The following is a 20,995-nucleotide window of genomic DNA, read 5'->3' on the forward strand; positions in this document are numbered from 1 at the left end:
ACTTTGAGAGTTTTCTATGGGGGTGAGAAATTTTTATTCTTACTACCGAAAGAGATTTGTGTTTTTATTCCTCGTCCGAGTGAAAGTATTAAAACTAAGTGCTAGTTAACTGTCAATTAAGGACAGATTAGAAATATGTCAGGAAGATTATATATTTATATACAGTAGATGTCAACACTTCCATGTGACAAGCCCAGGACAATGAGTGAAATTTATAATAAAACAACTGCTTAATTTGTGATTTACTCCTTAAAATGAATTTACAAAAAATTATTTGAATAAACATATTTTATCTCCTAAATTTATTTTAAAAAAAACAAAACAAATAATTTAGGATTTTGTAAAATCTATTATTCCATTTTTAGGCAAAAGAAAATTAATTTTATAATAATTTTCTAAATGTCTTTTTTTTTTTTAAACTTTAAATTGCGAGAATTTATAGGCATATATAAAACCTATTATCCTGATAAAAAATTGAACTTTACAATAATGAAGCTCATATTACAACTGTTAGAAATACAATATGACAGAAGAGGGCACCACTCTCTGAATGGGACTTCTCAAGTGTCCCAGCCATGGCACCATACTGCACCAGGCCTCAATAAATAAACAAAGACGTACTAAACAAATGATATTCTGTCTAGATAAAAAGTTTTTTTCCACATTGCTAAATTGATTTTCTGCTAGAAAATCAAATTACAAACACAACATAACATTTACAGAGAAAATATTGGTTTTCAGGTATAGTGCAGTTTATTGCATATAAAAACTAATTAATAGTAAAACAAGAATTCGGGGTGAATGTTGATTGGTTGAAATTATTTATATAATCAGCATCTCAACTATTTTACATATTCAACATATTCAAAGTGCCATGAATCATTTATTAACCCCTCCCATTTCCCATATGGTGTGAAAGATAAAGATTACCATCTATGATGGGAAAAAAAACCTCTGCAAAGCAACTGCATGACTGTATTATTCCTGATGTTGACAAGAATTATTGATCCCTGCGTCACCAACTTCATCAAATAGTACAAGGTTTTTGTCTAGCTTTTACACATCACTGACTTTTATAAGATCTATTAAGCTCAAATTTCTCTCTGAAAGTTCTACAAGAAACCCACTTTGACCAGTTCCTTCAAGTTCAGAATGGAACTCCTAAGATTCCAAGTTATACAGAGAATTGGATATGAAGCCCATTATCTATTGTACCACTGTGGCATCTTGATCTCTAAATCTCCCAGTGTACCTACCCAGGTATCACATGACCAAACAGATGACCCAAATATAGCACAAAATTCCACTATATTCATGAGAAAATCATCTCCAGAAATTCTCTTTTTCCAAATCATTCAGATTAATTTTCTAAAAAAGTAGTTACGACAGGGTAAGTAAATGCATATGGTTTGCTATATAAACTAAATGCATGTAGTTTACTTACCAGCCAGGTATTATATAGTTGGATAAGGATGGGGTATAAATTTAAAATAGATTCAGACATGCTAACTACCGAAGAGTGAGGTATAAAACTGTCTGGTATAAAGTCCTCACAATGAATAAGGGTATTTAGTCCCCATAAACTACAGCTACTAGTGATAAGACATTTACAGGCTTCCAGCATAGCTACTGTTTCACAATTACAGTGTCTGACAAAAAGTGGTTATCTCTGGATAAATTATAAATAAAGCATAAAAATTAATTAAAAATATGAAGTGTACCTATGTATATTGACCTAATTTAAACCTAGGGCTTAGTACGTACCTTGCCTTAGAAATTCCATTATGCTAATTGATAAGTACATGTGTAGGTAATTAGCTAAGTTGCCACATAAATTAACAGGCCTCAATGTTTCCACATGTTGCAAGATGAATGTGTAAGTTCAACAATGATCCAGTGACAGTTGCCAGTCAAATTTTTATAAATGAAAACACTATCAGCTACCAGTCATTATTTCAATGGTACCTAATCAGCTGTTAGGTAATACTTAATCTACTTTCACTTAATCTCAGTTAAGAAAAGTTCCCATCAAAATCGGGGTGATTTGCGTGTTTGTTGAGGGGCTTTGTGGTGTATTAACATGATGGGTCTTTGAGACCGCCCAGTTTGTGAAGTATTCATAGAAAATTAGTATATCGGTAACTGTGCAAATGTAATTTTGGGAGTTTAGATAACATTTTAAAAGGTTTGATCGATATGAGAAAATATAAACAAAAATGATTGACAGACATTAAAGTTGATCTCTACCAATATATACAAATTTTATTTATTTATTTTTTTTTTTTTTTAAATGAGTTACTGATGAGGAAAAAATATAATTACTTTTGAAGATATTTCTTTTTAATAAAAACTAAAATCTGTCAAAACTTGATGCCTCATTCACATTTATTAATGATATTCAAACAAATTAAGAGATTAAAATAACTAATTTCTAAAAGATATTAAAAAAAGAATATACCTGATTATAAGTCCTTTTAATCCTCAAAACAAGCATTTACAAATTTCCAAATTATTGTGCATCCTAAATTTCATAATCCATTACCCATTAACATTGTGACAATATATAATTGCTGTTCCCATAATTATAGGCTTATGTTTCCACAACTTTAACTTCTTTTTAAAAGTTAAACCAACTGAGAAAAAAGAAAGCTACCAGAAAATTGTTGAAAATTTATACCTTGTCTGCCCTTAATTTGGACAGGTGTCTGTTGCCACTACTTTCTCTAGCAAGGTGTTATGATTGAGACAATTAAAAATTAAAAAACAATGACTTGAAAATGTCATCTACCCAATTAAATAGTCAGTCATATGTACATAATTAAAACTGAAATATTTGGCAGATGAGCAATTATCTTTTGTAAAGGTTAAATAAATAAAATTTTCTGAAATTAAAAAACAAACAAACCAAAAAAAAAAAATGCTAAGAAAACCATTTTTAGTCAGCATATACTATTTTTATATTTTATAATGAAAAGAAAAAGCAAAATGATAAATGTATCAATGCTGACAAATATTTTCTTTTTTGAATTCTAATAAAACAATTAAATAACCATGGCATATTACAAATCGTTCTTTCCCTACTTTCTTTTTTTTTTATTAAAAAAAATGCCTTGCTTGCAATTTGATGCAAATTAAGCCAATTAATTTAACTAACCTGACTTTTAGATCTTGAAAATTCCTACAGTGAATGTCTATACCCCTAGAGCCATAATATATAAGGATAACCCTGTGCCTTGTGAATTACTTTCTGAATATCACCCTAGGAATTATCCCCCTTGAATTTAAGGTGGAAGCTTCCCTTACAAGCTGTTGTAGGCCATGCTGTGCTGTGTAACAGTTCCTATTGATGATCACTGCAATAGAGCTCCCCCATGTTTGTTTGTTTTCTATTCCAAATTTAATCCATTCATTATCAACCTTTGATCTCCACTCTGCAATCTATCCATGTGCTTGGTCATTCCATAATAACTAACTTTCAAAATTACCTATGCAATTAATGATCTGGTAGCTGAATATCTAAGTAGCCAACCTTTGTGAATAATCTTAATTGAGTAATGATGGTCAAGATTAGAGATCAGGTCATGTTGTTTGTGATCCAAAGGACCACATCTAAACAATGGCTAGGTTACGCAGTCCTGGTAAATATTTGTAGAATCAGTACAAAGAAATGTTGACACAAGCTTTCTCTTCTATTTGCCTACATTATAACAACTTTGGGTTTTGGCCTGAAGGTGAGTAAGAAATCCAACAAGCCTCGGTCTACTAATCAACAAACATACAACAGGGTACCAGTATAAACAGTGTCCCCATCACCTTAACGAAGAGTTCTAAAGCCACCCGCAACACCAAAGGGTCGGGCACCAGGGTTACAAACACCAGCTAAAATCTGGGAGTATAGAAGGAGATTACAAAGAATTGTTGCAATTTTTTTTTACACAGTAACGTTAAGTCTTTGATGGTTCTGTTTGCAGTTCTTCCTTTAAATCTTAAGACAAATTTGAGAAGCTGAGTGACTTTCTTCCTATCAAACACAGCATTTGTCTCTCTCTCAAAGGATTGTTTATTTTTGAATCATGAGAAATTTACTTTGAGATTTTTACACCCTACATCAAGGATTTTAATGACCATTTTCACTGGTTAGAAATGGGAAAATTAAATTAAAACTGGTCAATTAACCACTTCATCTAAGATGAGAAAAAAAAGATAAAAGCTTATCCAAAGATATAATTCATTATCTGGGTATTTAGCGTGTCCAAATTTAAGATAGAAAATATCTAAAAAATGCAATGTGTATACACTTTAAACTCATGATAAATTGTCACTCATAATTTCATATTTCTCTGTAACAAAATGGAAGCCTTAAAATAATTTACAAACCTGACAAGGAGTAGAAATGAGTGCTGACAATTTTTCTTGCATGCAGCTAATTTTGTCAGGAGGAATCAATCTTGTCCTGTTGTGTGTCAGGGTCTGTCAGTAGATGTGGCACATGTGTGGCTACCTGAAAAATGGAGACAGCCTCATTTTAACCCATACCCACTCATGCTACGAAAATTAAGGACAGGAAAAATCTGACACATATTATTAACGATGGAAGCAATAAAAATGAAAACATGGGAAACTGTCATGTCTTTTGCACATGAGTTGTTCATGGTCTTAATTTTTTTAATGTAAATTAGCTAAAATCAAGTTCCCAACATTTCCGCAATATAAACCTTTTAAAGCTTCTTCTTTTAGAAGTGTAATGGTCTCTCGACATAATATTGTTTTAAACCTTTCTTGTACAAAGTTAATCTAATTCAATACTTTTCTAAAGGATATATCCAAGTTTTTACAACCCTTTGAATAGACATACTTAATGTACCAGATTTATTTATCAGTTTTACTTATCTTTTTATATATTTATTATTTCCTAACTAAGGACAAAATAGTAAAAATATGAGCTGACATTTTAATACAAATGAATGAAATGGGATTTATTAATGTCCAGTGTGTATAAAAATACTTAGTTTTATAGCCAGGGCCTGTTACTGAAATAAAATAAGGAATCAACAGCATTATTTACACCATTCATTAATCTCAAACTAAAATTTTAACTAACAAGCTACACTTGTAGCACTGTTCATGCATTTCCTTACTTTAGAATTATAAGTACGATGAAGTTATTGAATTTAAGAAACTCCACAAACAAATCGATTTATATGTAATATTTTTTTCATTTCAATATTTAATTGTTAAATATTCAATCATTTAATTGTCATGAAAAAATACACAATCCACCAGAAGTCAAAAGCCACAGGAAACTCTTATTTAAAACTTCCAAAGGTACATATTGTACTTACTAAAAAAAGAAAGCAACATAAAATCCCATTAGTTTAACACTTCCACATTATTTGTAATATACAACCATGGAAGCTCGTAAATTCCTTGTCATATAGCCCTTGAAACATAGTGGGACTTGACCCAACATCATTCGCTGGTGACATTAGGAACACCTTTTGATCTTACCTAGGCCTGAGTTCACCCTGCCTTAACTATCACCAACATATTTGACTACTCATTTGTTTTACACAAACTTAGCGGTCATTTGAGACAGCCCTAAGGTCAACTTTTGCTGGCCACTCAGAACTGGACTTCATTGTTCATTCTACACAATGCAGTAATTGTTTCAAAGAAACTGTCAGAATCACTTATTTACAGGTAATTCAATTTTCTCCAAAATAGTACAAAATAAGGTAATTTTTCAAGAAAGGGTTTGAAGAAAGGCCAAAAAACTGTCCTGATGCTCAGGGACAAATAAGAGGATAGGATGACATGGTGGTAATGGTCTATTTATTGTTCCTGGTCAGTGAGAGCCCCACTGCAGGGGAGATAACTATAATTACAACATTTGTATTGTGGTCGGGGAGATGTGAGGGCCAGTGGTGTAATGTAATGGGTAGGTGTCCAGAAAACACCACAGAACAAAGTCAACGAGATTAAAATCAGATAAAAACAGGCCATTTTACACGTTTCCACCAGCGAAAATTACACAGAAACATACAGTTATTGATGTCAAGGACTCGTCCACTGATGTTTATACCACCCCAAAAATTCATCTCTATCTTAAAAAGATAAAAAATTTATTAATTTTTTTCTCAAACTGATGAAACTGTAATCAAATACAAATAATTATACTAAATTTTAACCTTTCCTCATGTTAAAAGCACATGAATATATTTCTTTTAAAAATCTGCCAAATGGGTACGTGGTACAGTGCTAAAACACAATTATGATTTGACTGAATGGACTTCCCATGAAGCGAAGTTTTTGGTCATTCAGCAAACATAAAAGTTAACAGAAACGGTAAATAGCTTCTACAAATCTACCCATTTCTCCTATTGACACACTGTCAAAACACTGATAGGTATCTTAATTAAGACATCCACCATCCTTTGATATTTTTTTTTCTTTCTTTATTGGTCTTGATCTTTAAACTACAAGTTTGTAGTTGAAAATTCCCTTTTACTGATTCAAAAAAAATTACTTGTAATGAAATCTTTATCACTGTATTTTAATAGCTATTTATTATGTATCCTTCGACAAATTTCATTAAAAAAATTTGACAGTAAATTTCATATATTTTTTCTCTATATGTTTTAACAGAATCATTTTCTTTTTTCCATTTTCCCTTTTAAAGAATTAAAAAAAAATATCTTTCCAAATCCTTCTACAGTCCTTGAGTTATCAGATAACCCCTATAAGTTCTTGAGAAACTACTGAGGATAAGTGTTTTATGGGTTTAAATCTGTGGTCTGTTTTTGTGGCATTACATATACTCATGTAATACATGGCTAGCCACCGGACTCAATTGCGACTAGATAACAGGTTTTACTTTGTCAAAATATTTAACTCATGATGAGTGAAGAATTCTATAAGTCAAACAACAAATTAACTTGGGTATTCAAATATTTTTTGAAAAGATTTTTGATTAAATCCACTAGTCCTACCTGAGTAAATCACTGAAATCAAGTGGCATCATCTCAATACACCACCTTAGAAAAAGAACTTAGATTAATAGAAGATAATTCCTTGCCTTGTTGTTAAATAATCACTGTAAATTGATTTTAATATTTTTCATTAATTTCATAAAAGACCTTCATTCATCATCAAATAGACCAGTCTGAAGTTGAGCTGATTAGTTTTCTTCTGAAAACCACCAAAGATCAAAAGTTAGAAATATCCATATATGTTTCAAGAATGTTTGCCTAATCTAATACCCAGTATCTCGCAGTTATGAAACTATAGAAATCCTGGACAATAATTGAAGTATCTTGCAATGTCAAATGAAGAGACACATGAATGGAGACATTGTATTTGGTTCATCATATCCCCGTTAATGAAAACCCAAACTAATTCTTTTCTGTAAAATTCCAATCTGAAGTGTTGATATAATCCTTAAAATATTGCACCTGGGTTGTTGAAGAAGAAGAAAAAGTCTTGTTTCACATTTCAATGAAGACATGTCAAAATGAAAATGATGAGTAAACCAAATATCCAGAGAATACAAGTAAACACGCAGGCCTTCTTCAGAAAATGAATCCGTACAACTCCCTTCTAATTGTGCAATGATCTCGCTCACTCTACAGAAAAAAAAACCCTCATTGAACCTTGAAGAGCCAATGTTACTGCTATTATTCACTTCATTTTTCCCTCTCTTGAATAAGAAAAGACATCCTAGTAGTTTATAATATCCTTTTTGGCTTAGGAGGGCAAACTAATTAAAAATTTAATTAAAAGGACATAAAAACTTCATTATAGCGGACTTCTTACATGGTAAACAGAAAAGTGCGATCCAACAAAAATCTCAGACTCCACCAAATGACATAACAATTAAATATCCAGAACAAAAAATTCTGTAATATTTCACACTGAGCAGCAAATATATACTCATTCTCTTAAAACCTCTGAGATCTAAAAGACATTATCAATTTTTCTGACACAAAATTTATTTCTTTTATCAAGCGAAATAAGATGACTTACCCCTTAAATTAAAAACCACAAGATGAAATTATTGTAATCCGACAATCCATTTAAATACAATTTTTGACATTTAACAAATAAGGCAGCAGAAAACATGACATGGAATACTTGTAGAGCGGAGAGATAGAGGAACGAAGGTATAGACCAAAGTTTATTATCTCAGGCTTATTTCTCATCAGAAATGATCAATTTCATATCTCAACTCATCTCGCCATTGATTTTTAAAGTGAAAGACTTCTGATCCAATGAAAAGAGCTTATGACAGGTGCATTGAGTTTAGTTCTATGAACTTCGTCCAGTTAATTATACGGCGTCCACCTTTCTGGATACATTTTGTTCGATGTTTAGCAAGCACAAATATTGATGAAGAAGGCATTTTTTGAGGCCTATTGTGTCACAGTTCTGAATATTTACACAATCCTTGCCTGAAATGAACAACAATAAACAAAGAACGAAATCAATGGGACAGTGTTGACAAAGTTCAGTTTATTTAGACCCTAAATTCTAAATGACCACTGTAAACTAAACGTTTAGTTAAATGCATGTGGATTTTTCTCAGACCTTAATTCAAATGAAAATATAATGAGTGCTTTTCAAATAATAGAATTCATGTCTGACAAACAAGCAGGTGGCAATTTTGTCTAATGATGAAGTAAACATACAGTTTTGTATTCTATATACATGTATCTTTAAGGTAGATGGCCTTTTATATATTGATCAAATGTATACTTATATATTTCAAATGATGATAATGAAAAGATTCCCTAAGGCAGTAAGTAAAATGATATTGTTAACTTAATGAAACAACTCCGCAATTAAATTTATTAGCACACTCCTTGAGAAATGGTAACTTTTTTTTTGTATTCATAGATAGAAAATATCGGAAAAAATATACTTTTTAAAAAATCCAACCTTTAATTTTCCCAGTGACTAATGAAAAAGGTCAAATATTAATCTAAAATGAAGAATAAATTGTTTATCAAATTTGATTGTAAAATTTATGACAGAAGGTGATAAATTCACCAATAGTCCAGTGATAAATCATTGTTATAGTAACTATATAAAATATTTAATAACAAATATTCCATATCAAAAAAATATCAAAGTGTTGACTCACCACCCCGTTTATACGATTCCTAATAAAACTGTCTTCGTAAAAAATGCAAATCGTGTTGGAATAAAACTAGGACTTCCATTTCTATGCCAGCTTATCATAAGGAAAAATCAATTTCAAATCGGAAAAATGATGTCAACGTCTGTCAAACATTCAGACATTTAAAAAAGAGTTAAGTTTTGCAATAGGCCTAATTATAGGGTAATTTTCCATTTGATATTGTGGATATCAAACTTCACATCAGTGCAGTGGACAAAACTTACTTTATGAAGTTAAAGGTATAGCCTTCTAAACATTTCAATACATCAGTGATCCACAAAAACTGTCAACACACGCAAATCAAAATAAGAAACTGCGATAAGAGTTTGATAAAATCAAATCAGTTGGCTTTTTTTATTGACATGTTTTCAGTAATTTTTCTATTTACCTTACCTTCTGGCAATACAGAATATTCCAAGTAATTCAATGGAGAAAATGAAAATCCAAATTTCAGATAATACTCAAGTGCAAAGTCAAATTGCAATATATCTGTAGATGCTGTATTAATAATATTTGTCCAATCCTGTACTTCACAGCTGCAGGTACATGTATGTCAACTTAGTTAATTTAACTCAGCAATACACTGTTTTAACACACTTTTCATCAATTAATGAGCAAGTATAATTCATTTCCCTGTAAAATGTTTACGTTCTTTCCACACTGACAACAATACATGATAGTAATAGGAATTACAATTTACTCTCTCTCCGACATTTGAATTGTCATCAGAGTGGAATAGGCTCCGCCCCCTTGATACACATCACTTGTTTCCCGCCTAAGGCCGCGGTGAGCTTTTCCCCTTACATTCAGCACTACACTATCAAGAGTCCACCTTTAAAAAAAAAACTTCCAAGTCACCAGGGGGCAGAAACACATCCACTGACCAACAGACATCGAGGCTATCCCTTGGGATCACATGCAACGTACAGGTCAAGCGGTAATAGAGACATTCACTGAGTCGTGGAATGAAACCCTAGGATGACAGAGAGCAATAATAGTATCATTCTTGTCCTGTCAAATTCCTAATCCTCCAATCTAATAGGATTTTTGTTAACAAGACCAATCTAGATTGTGTGGCATCAAACGTCCGTTATAAGCCTTCTTTTTATTGGAGTCAGGGTTTTAATTTGCCTTTCCGACATTCTAAAGTCGCTTCTTCAACTAGAAAAATACAGAATTTAATGTCCTCTTACTTGAAATGCCATGATGAATGTTTGGGACTCAGAAATTCTAGATGACCATCAACATTCAGATGAAGTCTTCAATATTTTACAGCTAGAATACAAGTCAGTCAGGATCTTTGTTTAAAAGTATCCAGCATTATGATAAAAATATCAGTAAACATTTTATCTCTTTAGCTATATAAAACACTATTTTCATCAAACATCGTAAAAGTGGACAATTTTTTTTAGATGAATTTACAAATACAGTGTAGCTACATGTACATGCATGCAAACAAGTGGCATCCCCCCTCTATCTTACAGACTCATGCACAGAAAAATCCATCTTGTCACCAAAGAAGCTATTTAACCAGTCAGTCAGCTGTGTAATTGGTGGGTATTAAAATATATCAGATTATGTTCTTAAATGTTGCCTCATAAATATCACTATTTTATAGAAACAGATTATCAACATTTCCCCTCTTCTTACATAAATCAACAAATTTGTTATTTCCCCATGAAATCAAGACATATTACTCCTAGATCATACAGGCTCCAAAAAGGCTATTAACTGGTGCAGTCAAAATTAAAATGATACATGTATAACTCAGAAAGTACAGATGTCCCTTGAGAAGCATGTACCTATATATGCATATTTCGATCTTTATATTTCGTAGGAAAAGAAAAGATTTGCTTGCCAAAAATTAATAAAGGATAGAAAAAAAATAAAGAATATATAGAAATAAATTTTTGAATTAATTGCAATTGATAGAGTGTCTCTGATTTTGTTACACCTCTTTAAGTGAGAGATTTTCCTAGATAATCTGACATTTCTCAAATTTTTATCAGTGATAAAACTTTTAACATGAAAGAAAAAAATTACATGATTATGTACACCCAGTTATACAATCAAAACAATGGCATTTAAAATGACCTGCTGCTACAATATGTCAACAATAAACATCTTCTTTGTAGAACACATTAAAAAGTCTTAAATTATGTAATGATTCTGATAAAAGATCTTCTTTACTTACATCCACAGTAAAAATTTTATTGATCAGGGGACATTTAAAATTTTATGAACCCGACAAAATCCAAAGATGAAAAGAAGAACATGCTAAGGGTAGAATTATTTCCCTTGGACAAGGGTAGATAACCATCTACAAGTCTGTAAAAGGAAAGGCCTATTCAATGAAAGATAAGTAAGGACTAGAACTTATAAAGACAAATCAACCCAGAGAAACCAAGGCTACATTAAAACACTTCTCAGACAAAATGATTGATTTTGATCAATTCTTAGTCTTTTCATGCAATATTACAGTAATGAGACATGAAACACAGGCTTTTCCTGCTGGTGTTATTGGTTTCTGAATGGTTACAAGCAAACTGAAGCTGAGTTGTGCCTTAACATGCTCACAAATTGAGAACTGGGCAAATAATGTCGTCTGAATGAGGCCTTTTTATGTGCAGGTAATGTGTGGTATAAAACCAGGTGGGGCAATCAAGACATTGCATGATATGCAGACCTCAGCTTAGCCTCAGTTTCCCTCAATATTACATTTTTAACAATGTCTAATGAAATCAATTTCTCACTAACACATTTTTTACACCATCGTTTAAGTATTTCTTAATCTAAAGACCTTCTAGTTGAAACCAGTAAAAAGAATTAAAAGGGCTGAAAAAAGCAGGCATAATGAATTTTAAGTGAGCTTCCTTTAAATACCATTTCATATTTCAATTTCACAACTCAGTACATATAGTCTGACAAAATCAAGCTAAATGAGCAAATGTTTAACAATACAAAGAAAGGGGGAGTTTCTGTAAAAATATCTGCAAATAAAAGAACAATATTCCCCAAAAACTAGCTGGAGAGAGACTTCCACAAATGCTCTACCCAAGGTAACCTGGTTCATTTTATTATGGAGTGTCGACACAAGATACTTGCACCTCAGTGGATACCACTTCTCTTTCATTTTCAAACTATGACACATCTTTACAGTGTATTTTTAATTGGGAGAAATTTAAATTAAAGTAATGAAGAATGACAACTAATTAGAACCAAGTCAGGTTTAATTTGAATTTTCCCCAATCAAACTGTTCAAAGTTTTCTTCGGTTATGAAAGGAATGGAAAACACAGGATAATCCTGCTATCAAATGTTCTTTTATTTTTCGTTTCCATGATTTTTTTTTCTAATGATATAAAGTTATTCAATGAAAATTTTGCATCATTTGCATGTCATTCATATTTTCTTAATGTGAGGGTAGTTTCTATCTCACATGGCTTAATATTTTCTAGTCGAAATTCTTTAAAATCAGGCAATATAAACCATTCATTGCTCTGTTACTTTTACCATTTTGTCCATCAATATATTAATGTAACCATACAACCAATTAATACAGAATCCAGGTATCTCCCTATGGAGCCATACTTCTAACTGTCCAACAGCTATCATTCAGAATCGCCCCTAGTAATGGCCATCAAGAAAATAGAGATATCCCTAGTTATTGTAATGTAGAACCAAGACCAGCTGATCATAATGTCAATATGCAATCAGGGTAATGTGTTTGACACAGCAACTAAGGACATTTAGTCTCTGGTAGACAAATAGACATATCGACATTAGTCACACTAGACAGGACTGCTAAATAGTCCATTCACAGCTAAGTCTTGTGTTAGGTGCTTATATGTGTGGTGCTACTCTGCACTTTTACTCTAAAAAAAATAACTATAAATATTGACAGAGGAATGAAGTACTCAGAAATTACTTTACATGTGTAAAATTTTAGCATTTTTCACTTTTATAAATTCTTTTTTTTTAAGTCTAACTTTATCTACCCAGTTTAAAAATGTTCAATATCATACTGTACTATTTGTTTAGGACTTGTACAATACATGTACCATATATCATCCAAAACTGAAAAGAGTGTTGAGGCAGATGTTACTATAGCCAATAAAACAATACAGCAGCATAAAAATAGCATAGACAGAAAATATAAAGTTACACAGAATAACGTAAAAGACAATAATATTTATCTTAAAGTGTCAAATTAGAAAGGTTATGCAGGTAAAATGTATTGAAGTGTTGCAATTACAGAGTTGTATCAATTGAAACAATATAGAAAGTATAAAATACAGTCTGAATTAGCTATTAAACAAAAAGTCTTAAAAGTAGCTTATACATAAAATCTTATTAATAAAATAAATTTTCACCTACCAAATTCTTATAACCTTCATTCCATCCCATTCAAGAAAATAAAATCCTGTTCATTGGTAAAATAAAAATCCAAATCATAAAATCTTGAATTTTGTTCAATAATTGTAAGATTATTGCAACTAAAAACCACCCCACCTGCCTCAGAGTAGAGATTAAGTTCCTTGAACACTTCCTCTTGTCAAGCAGTGATGGGCCATTGTAAAATTGTTCAGTACACCTCTAAGGGACTTTACAACCTCTGGCAAAGCTGGCTTTTATTTGTTACAAATACGTGAAGCTGATCTTAGTTAGATAGCACTGTTTTCAGCACGGTGACACTATGTCAACAATTAAAGAGTTACATTTCCAAAATCAAAAAACGATTATCTTGTTATCAAGGAAAATTCCACATAGAACAATGTTGTTTACAAAATAATTATTATTTTAACAAGTTTTACATGAAAGAGTACAAATGTTTCAATATCAAGTCAGAAATGACACTCTGATTTTGTTTTTTGATGGAATGGAAAGATGATTTGAGGCAGCTATAGATACCTTTAAAATTCACTTTAAAATATTAATTTTTCACCTCCAAAACTGAATTTCATCCTACAAGGATTTAAAATATGTGACACTGGGTTTGAATTGACACCAATTGTTGTGTAACAGACAGAAATTGAAAATTAATGTGAAACAAGACACAATAATATGTTCCTCTCACTCTAACCACTGTAGTAAACACCCAGCTTCATTAATTAACCTAACAAGGGTATACAACAAGATTTAAATTAATGAACCTAACAATGTCATAAGACAGTGGACCAGTGTAAGTGTCCTGTAGATCAATTTATCTATGTATTTCACCAGTGACCAGTGTCCAGCTGATAAAAATCACTACCCTGAGGCTGGTCAAGTTTGACCGAGGCAGAGCTGGAAGAATATACAGGTACATACTGAACTATACAGGCTGCTAATGACTTTGTAGAGTTAGAAATAAAACCTATAATATAGAGCCATTCAGTGCTTAACTTGTGACACCCACAAACCCAATAAATACTCATCATTCACACAGCGAAGAGCACATCCATAAAAGAGAATATATATACAGATGCTTGTGTTACTTCATCAGAAGGTCAAACTGACTAATGGACACCTCCTTGATTTTGACTTTGATATGACAATCTTCTGAAAGCTATAAAGTAAGCACTTCAAACACCCCCTAAAGCAACTCACCTTTAATTTGAGCTTTAAAACACATCATTACAATTCATAACAATACGAATCATTATGGATTTTACTTTGAAACAAAATTGATCAAATTATACAAAAAGTTGTGGTGAATCATGTTAATTCTTACATACTAGGAACTTTATAGCGTCTACATCCAACCCTGTTTGTACTTGATTCAAAGAAATATTGCAGATTATTAAATGCAACATAATTATTGACAGAAAACCAGCATTAATTATCAATGACATCAAATCACATAACCAATAATTTATTCCTGGACCAATATAATTAAGAAATGTTCCAATTCTTTTATTATTTTATTGCAAAATTATATCTAAAATCCACAAAACCTACCATAAGTTAATTAAATAATATTGTCATATGTAACCTTTTGAGGGGAATAGCATATATATTCATTATAAGCCCCTTTAGGCTGGTGGATGCAGCATCTGCCCCCTGCGTGAGGCACAGCAGCTGTTTCCCGAGGGCAGGGATCTGTGGTACAATGTAACCCTCACTGATGACAAGATTACAAAGGTACGGTCTGCTGCCTAGCAAGTCATATTTAATTACACAGCAAATTTATCAAGGTGATGTAATTAAAAATACATTGTGTCTAAGAATCAAATGGTAATTATTTTTTTTATCACTGGGAAAAAAATCCTTTGTATTCTGACATCACTTTGAAATAAAAGTTTGCACACTGTCTATGTACCATTAATATGCACCTCTCAAAGACAACAAGGTAACAGAAAACATTCTTAGTTTAATCATCAGAAGTAAATTCAAAATGGACATAAACAGCAAGTCCAAGTAGTGTTCCCATGAACCACAACTCTTTATCAGATGAAAATCAGAATCTAAAAATGAAGCCCCTTGGTCAAAATTCCATCTACCACATGGTCATATGGACAAAGTCATGAATGTCATGGCAACCATAAACACAGTGAACCAAGAGGTAAGCTAAACCTTACAAATGGTGACAGCAATAACCAAGGGGTCATTTACAATCACCATAAAAAGTAAATCTTTTTAATAAAAATAGATAAACATATTTTGTACTGGTTCATAAAAGTTGATGTGGAACTTCAATATGATTGAACCTCAGATCTTGGATACAAACAAGAGGCCCCTGGGCCTTATAGGTCACCTGAGCATTATTCAACAACTTCCCAGTGACTGAATTTGATCCATGTTTTAAGCCAGATGCTATAGCATTTACAATCTGATCATCATAACTATACACTTAGCAGTTCCTTAGTTTGGATACTTTATACCGATAGGCAGGGTAGGGGAACAAAAAATGCATTTCAACTAATCAGTAATATTCAGCAATAATCAATAGTGCCGCTACCACACATGAACCCTTGACTCTTAGGCCTAGATCCACACATTGCACCATTTTTGGAAAGGCATACTTGCTTTTCAAAAATATTTGATTAATAATAAGGAGCACATTTCAAACAATTCATTCATTTCCAGTACATACTTATTTTTACAGCCCCCCCCCCCCCCCCCCCACTATGGTACAACTGACCCTGGGGCCTTGAAATTTACAATTCTTGAAGATTAGGGATTGCATGCCATAACTATATAGGTAATTCATCTGCTTAAAACCTAGGAGCAAAGAAGAAAATATTCAAAGATTTAATGTTTTTTCACTATACATGTATAATCAGAATCAATACAGCCCTGCCCTAACACCAGAATCCCTGACCCTGGAGCCATAAAATTCACAATTTTGGCAGAGGCACTCTTGTTCATCATAACTATGTACTTAGTTAGTTTATTTAATACCCAGGAGTAAAGAAGAAGATTTTCAATGAATTCATGTATTTCCTCTATATAATCAATAGAGCCCTGCCCTAAAACCAGAACCCCTGACCCTGGGGCCATAAAATTTACAATTTTGGTAGAGGCACTCTTGCTCATCATAACTATGTACTTAGTTAAATTATATAAAATCTAGGAGCAGAGAAGAAGATTTTCAAAGAATTCATGTATTTTCACTACAAAATACTTATTTAGCCCCGCCCTAACACCAGAACCCCTGACCCTGGGGCCATGAATTTCACAATTTTGATAGAGGCACTCTTGCTTATCATTACTATATACTAAGTTAGTTTATATAATACCCAGGAGTAAAGAAGAAGATTTTCAAAGAATTAATGTATTTCCTCTATATAATCAATAGAGCCCCGCCCTGACACCAGAACCCCTGACCCTGGGGCCATAAAATTTACAATTTTGGTAGAGGCACTCTGTGTGCATCATAACTATGTATTAGTTAGTTTATTTAATACCCAGGAGCAGAAAAGAAGATTTTCAAAGAAATAATGCATTTTCACTATGTACTTATTTAGCCCCGCCCTAGTACAAGAACCCCTGACCCCAGGGCCATGAATTTCACAATTTTGGTAAAGGACTCAATGCTGATTACAATCATGCAAACAGTTTGACTGCTTGATGTCCAGGAGTAAAGGAGAAGATTTTTGAAGATTGCATTATTTTTGTGGTGCCCAGGGGGGTTATATTGAAATTCACAATTTTTGTTCCCCTTCACCCATAGATGCTTTGTGCCAAATTTGGTTGAAATTGGTTCAGTGGTTGCAGAGAAGAAGCTGAAAATGTTCAAAAGTTTACGACCGATTGACGACGAACGACGAACGACGTACGACGAACGACGGACGACGACGGACAAAAACAGATAGCAATAGGTCACCTGAGTGACTCAGGTGACCTAAAAATTATAAAAATGCACCCATCTAATTGATTTGAATTTCAACAATAAACAGTATAATTATGTATATGAATTTATATAAACTTTAAGGAAGAAACAAACAAGAAACCAGTATGCCTACAAATGAATCTCATCAAAATATAAAGGTGTCATCAAAGATAACCTAAGAACAGTCAGAATCAGTGTTGATTTTGCTCTTGACAATTTTTTCTTTATGCATTTGATCCTGCTGTTTTATTGCATCCTATGATGTCCCTTCGACATAAACCCCTCAAAGCAGCTCTGTAATGCCTTAATACCTGTCATCTCCTACAGCTGAATAGTTCAGTTGCTTCATTTACTAATTCACATTCTGCATTATTTACCTTGAAAAGCATGATTCTAACACAATTCTATTATTAACCTGTCTTAATCCACATTTCCTCAGCGGGAGTTTCTTTGGCCCGTCAAAGACTCCCAGGAAATGTATGGAGATTGAAACACCAGGTAACCAGCTTTAACCAACTCTTGCACCAGAATGAACTGATAAAGTATATGACAGAAATAATATGCACAGTAGGTGTTCAGAGCATTTCTCCTAGATAGCAGTGGAGGATGGAAGCTCAATTTGGAGGCATCAGCTGGTTAGACCAGTTACCAGACCAACAAAAGGGAAAAATGTCACAGGTTTATATCTGACATATTACATTTATCAGGTTTAAGATTTCAGAGCATAAAACTGGTTAACATGGCTAGTTAATACTGGCACAAAAGTGACTAATATTTGGAGACTCATTAGATTCATTGTAAAATATGTTTCTTTTTGCAAATATATCTTATAATACAATGTGACTTTTTTGTTGCCTCCTAACAAATTATGAAATTGCTAGTGGAGGTGCTTAATAGGTAAATTGATCGTTTTTCTTCACCTGAAGCCCGAGTGACCCCTGGTCAGTGAGCTGGGAGGCTGGGAAGGCCAGGTAACAGCTATTATAGTGAGATTGATGTCTTTGTTTATGTATCAATATCTCATCCCTGAACAATGGGTCAGTATTTAGACACAGGACACAGTAACCAATACAATATCACATGGCTGTCCTCAAATTCACATTACATTTGTACATTGTAAGGGAAATGCATGTACCAGCAAAGATCGGAAATTGAAAATAAATCATCTTTTTAATGCCTCTTACAATCAATTTTCTCTTTAATTGATTTCCTATTTCAGGTTAATGTATGTGCAATGACTTTGACAAGAATACATTAATGCAGCAAAAAAATCATATATTCTTATAAAGCCAAACTGCAGAAATTTTTCAACCAACTGAAACACAAAAGACACTTGGGAATGTTGAAAAACAGACACACATTAAACCATAGACATAACCCATCAAATACCAAAAAAAAAATTGTAAAAGAAGAGAAAGTAAAAGACAAGTAATGTGCCATGTGTTACGCCCAAAATGTTGGTTTTATGTTGGTAAATAAATGTAAACTTCAGCAAGCTGGCCATTTTCATTTGTCAAGAACACCTTTAAATGAATAGATCAAAGCGACAGTTCATCACTCTCTCCATTATTAGTTATGATAGATGGATATCTTATCAAAATCCTCACACAATTTGATGCTAATTTTAAGCTGCTCAAAAGGGGGGAAAGCTTGTTCCAAACAAGTCCAAATTTACATGAAAATAAAAATAATTGAATGAAGAAGTCCCATGAAAAGAAAAAGGGATTTTATATAAACACTTTCATTGAAAATGCATCTGAATAATGAATCAGATAAATTTCATGGAATATCATATCCTTCAGACCTTATAAGATCAGATTGAGGGGATATTGGCCCTACACCTGAGTGCCTCACAATGCCAGCTTTTGACTTCTGCAGATTAATACAGTGAGACCCTGCATCAAGGAGGAATTCAGTTCTCTCAAAGCTGGACCAACATAGAAATGATTCACTGAGCGTGTCTGACTGAAAAGACCTTGTCTGGTCTTCTCTTTCAGTTTCTTCTGATTTCTACAGATGAGGGATGAAGGACCAAGTGTGACAAAGCAGAAGCCATGATCAATGGGAGGAACAATTCTTCTCCCCTTGTCCTTGGGTAACAAGTGTTTGCACAAGATAATCAAACTCTCTCTTTTATGTATGTTGTGCAAGGCAAACCCTTTGTTCAGATGTAATGTATATTGTCCTTCAAAAACAGATCAAAAGATTCCCAAGTTTTAAAATTTCAAAATCAATAATTGTTATTTTGAATAGGAAAATGGGCAATGCTTGATGAAATCTAATTGGCCTTGATAAATTAGTGATGTTCTGATTGGTAACACACTTAGAGATATCGTTAACGGAATTGCAGCTGACACCGTATTTGTCTTGTCATGACAAGCAAAGGTCAAATCGTTTTACTTCCAACCACCTAATAAAGGTAATTATTCAATTTCACAGGAAAAACTACATCCCAACTGCTTCGTACAATGCATGTTTTGGGTGATAAAAACAGCTGAGTTGTCAATGACAACAGGTTTCATTGTCAAACAGAACAGCTTATGGTCGACAGACTATTGCCCATCAGCAATCAGTAAAAACAAGGCCCTGTCATTAGTCTGCACATAAATTTAAATATCAGACACTGGGAAGTGTCAACCTCAAGGACTGGGTGTTTGACTTGTCCATTAACAAAAATTATACACAATCTAATTAAAAAATTACATTTCTTAATTGTTTTATAATGACCAACAGTTTCTATTCATGCACAAATGTGAAAAGTTTTCTAATACTTTATGTACTTAGGCATGTTTTGGGTGATACTAACATACCTAACAAATATACAATATATACCTAACAAATTTACAACTCATCATGTCTCTGACAGTCTCTCTATGTACAAATATCTGCTTTCATTCATGAAAATTTTTCAGAACCTATATACAAAAATTTGATCATTGTGACCCCGCCCTACCCCCGGGGGTCTATGATTTCTTTAAGTATTATCTTTCCTGGCACAGTGGTTCTTGAGAAGAAGATTTTTAAAACATACCACCAAATTTTCATTAATTCCCAATTATCTCCCCTTGAATATTCTTTTATTTCCCAACATTAAAGCAAGCAATGCAATAATAAAAAACAAGAAATATTTATAATTCAGAAGTGACCAGTCAAACAGAAAGACAAAAATACCTCCTTCATTCAATTACCATACCTCTGCGTTGAATAACTTTCTCCATTGTAGAATTGTTGAAGACCAGTTAGTGGATCTGATTTCCTGATAATAGTAAATATTTAGTGTGACAAAAGATATGTGTAAAATTGTTTGACCTTCCCCCACAGTGAACAAAGCCTGGGCTGGGACTATGGGTAACCCTGTAATAATGCAATGACTCTGGATGTCAGTGCAGTCGACTGTAAATTGCTACAGAAATCTCCCATAAGACAGATATAGTTTACAGAGTGGCGTGCATCCCTCCGAACACCACTATCATGCCGTGACTACCACACAACATTGTACACCATTTC

General features: G+C 32.9%; 1 protein-coding gene across 3 annotated transcripts in view; it reads right to left on the reverse strand.

Annotated features, from left to right (window-relative positions):
• LOC134242511 (protocadherin alpha-1-like) overlaps window positions 1–20,995 on the reverse strand; it is a 42,460-nt gene that overhangs the window by 12,850 nt on the left and 8,615 nt on the right. Inside the window, exons 1-2 of one of the 3 annotated variants that reach the window (XM_062724601.1) lie at window positions 9,569–9,846; window positions 4,378–4,501 (exon numbers count right to left, since the gene is read on the reverse strand). The gene's annotated coding sequence lies outside the window, so the exon portion shown is untranslated. Of the gene's footprint in view, window positions 1–4,377; window positions 4,502–7,451; window positions 7,657–9,568; window positions 9,847–20,995 lie in introns of those variants that run through there. The other 2 variants (XM_062724603.1, XM_062724602.1) reach the window with 2 other exon arrangements.

This window comes from Saccostrea cucullata, unplaced genomic scaffold (assembly GCF_032062105.1).
Source record: "Saccostrea cucullata isolate Sc308-1 unplaced genomic scaffold, CSIRO_AGI_Scuc_v1 ctg266, whole genome shotgun sequence".
NCBI classification, from domain to species: domain Eukaryota; kingdom Metazoa; phylum Mollusca; class Bivalvia; order Ostreida; family Ostreidae; genus Saccostrea; species Saccostrea cuccullata.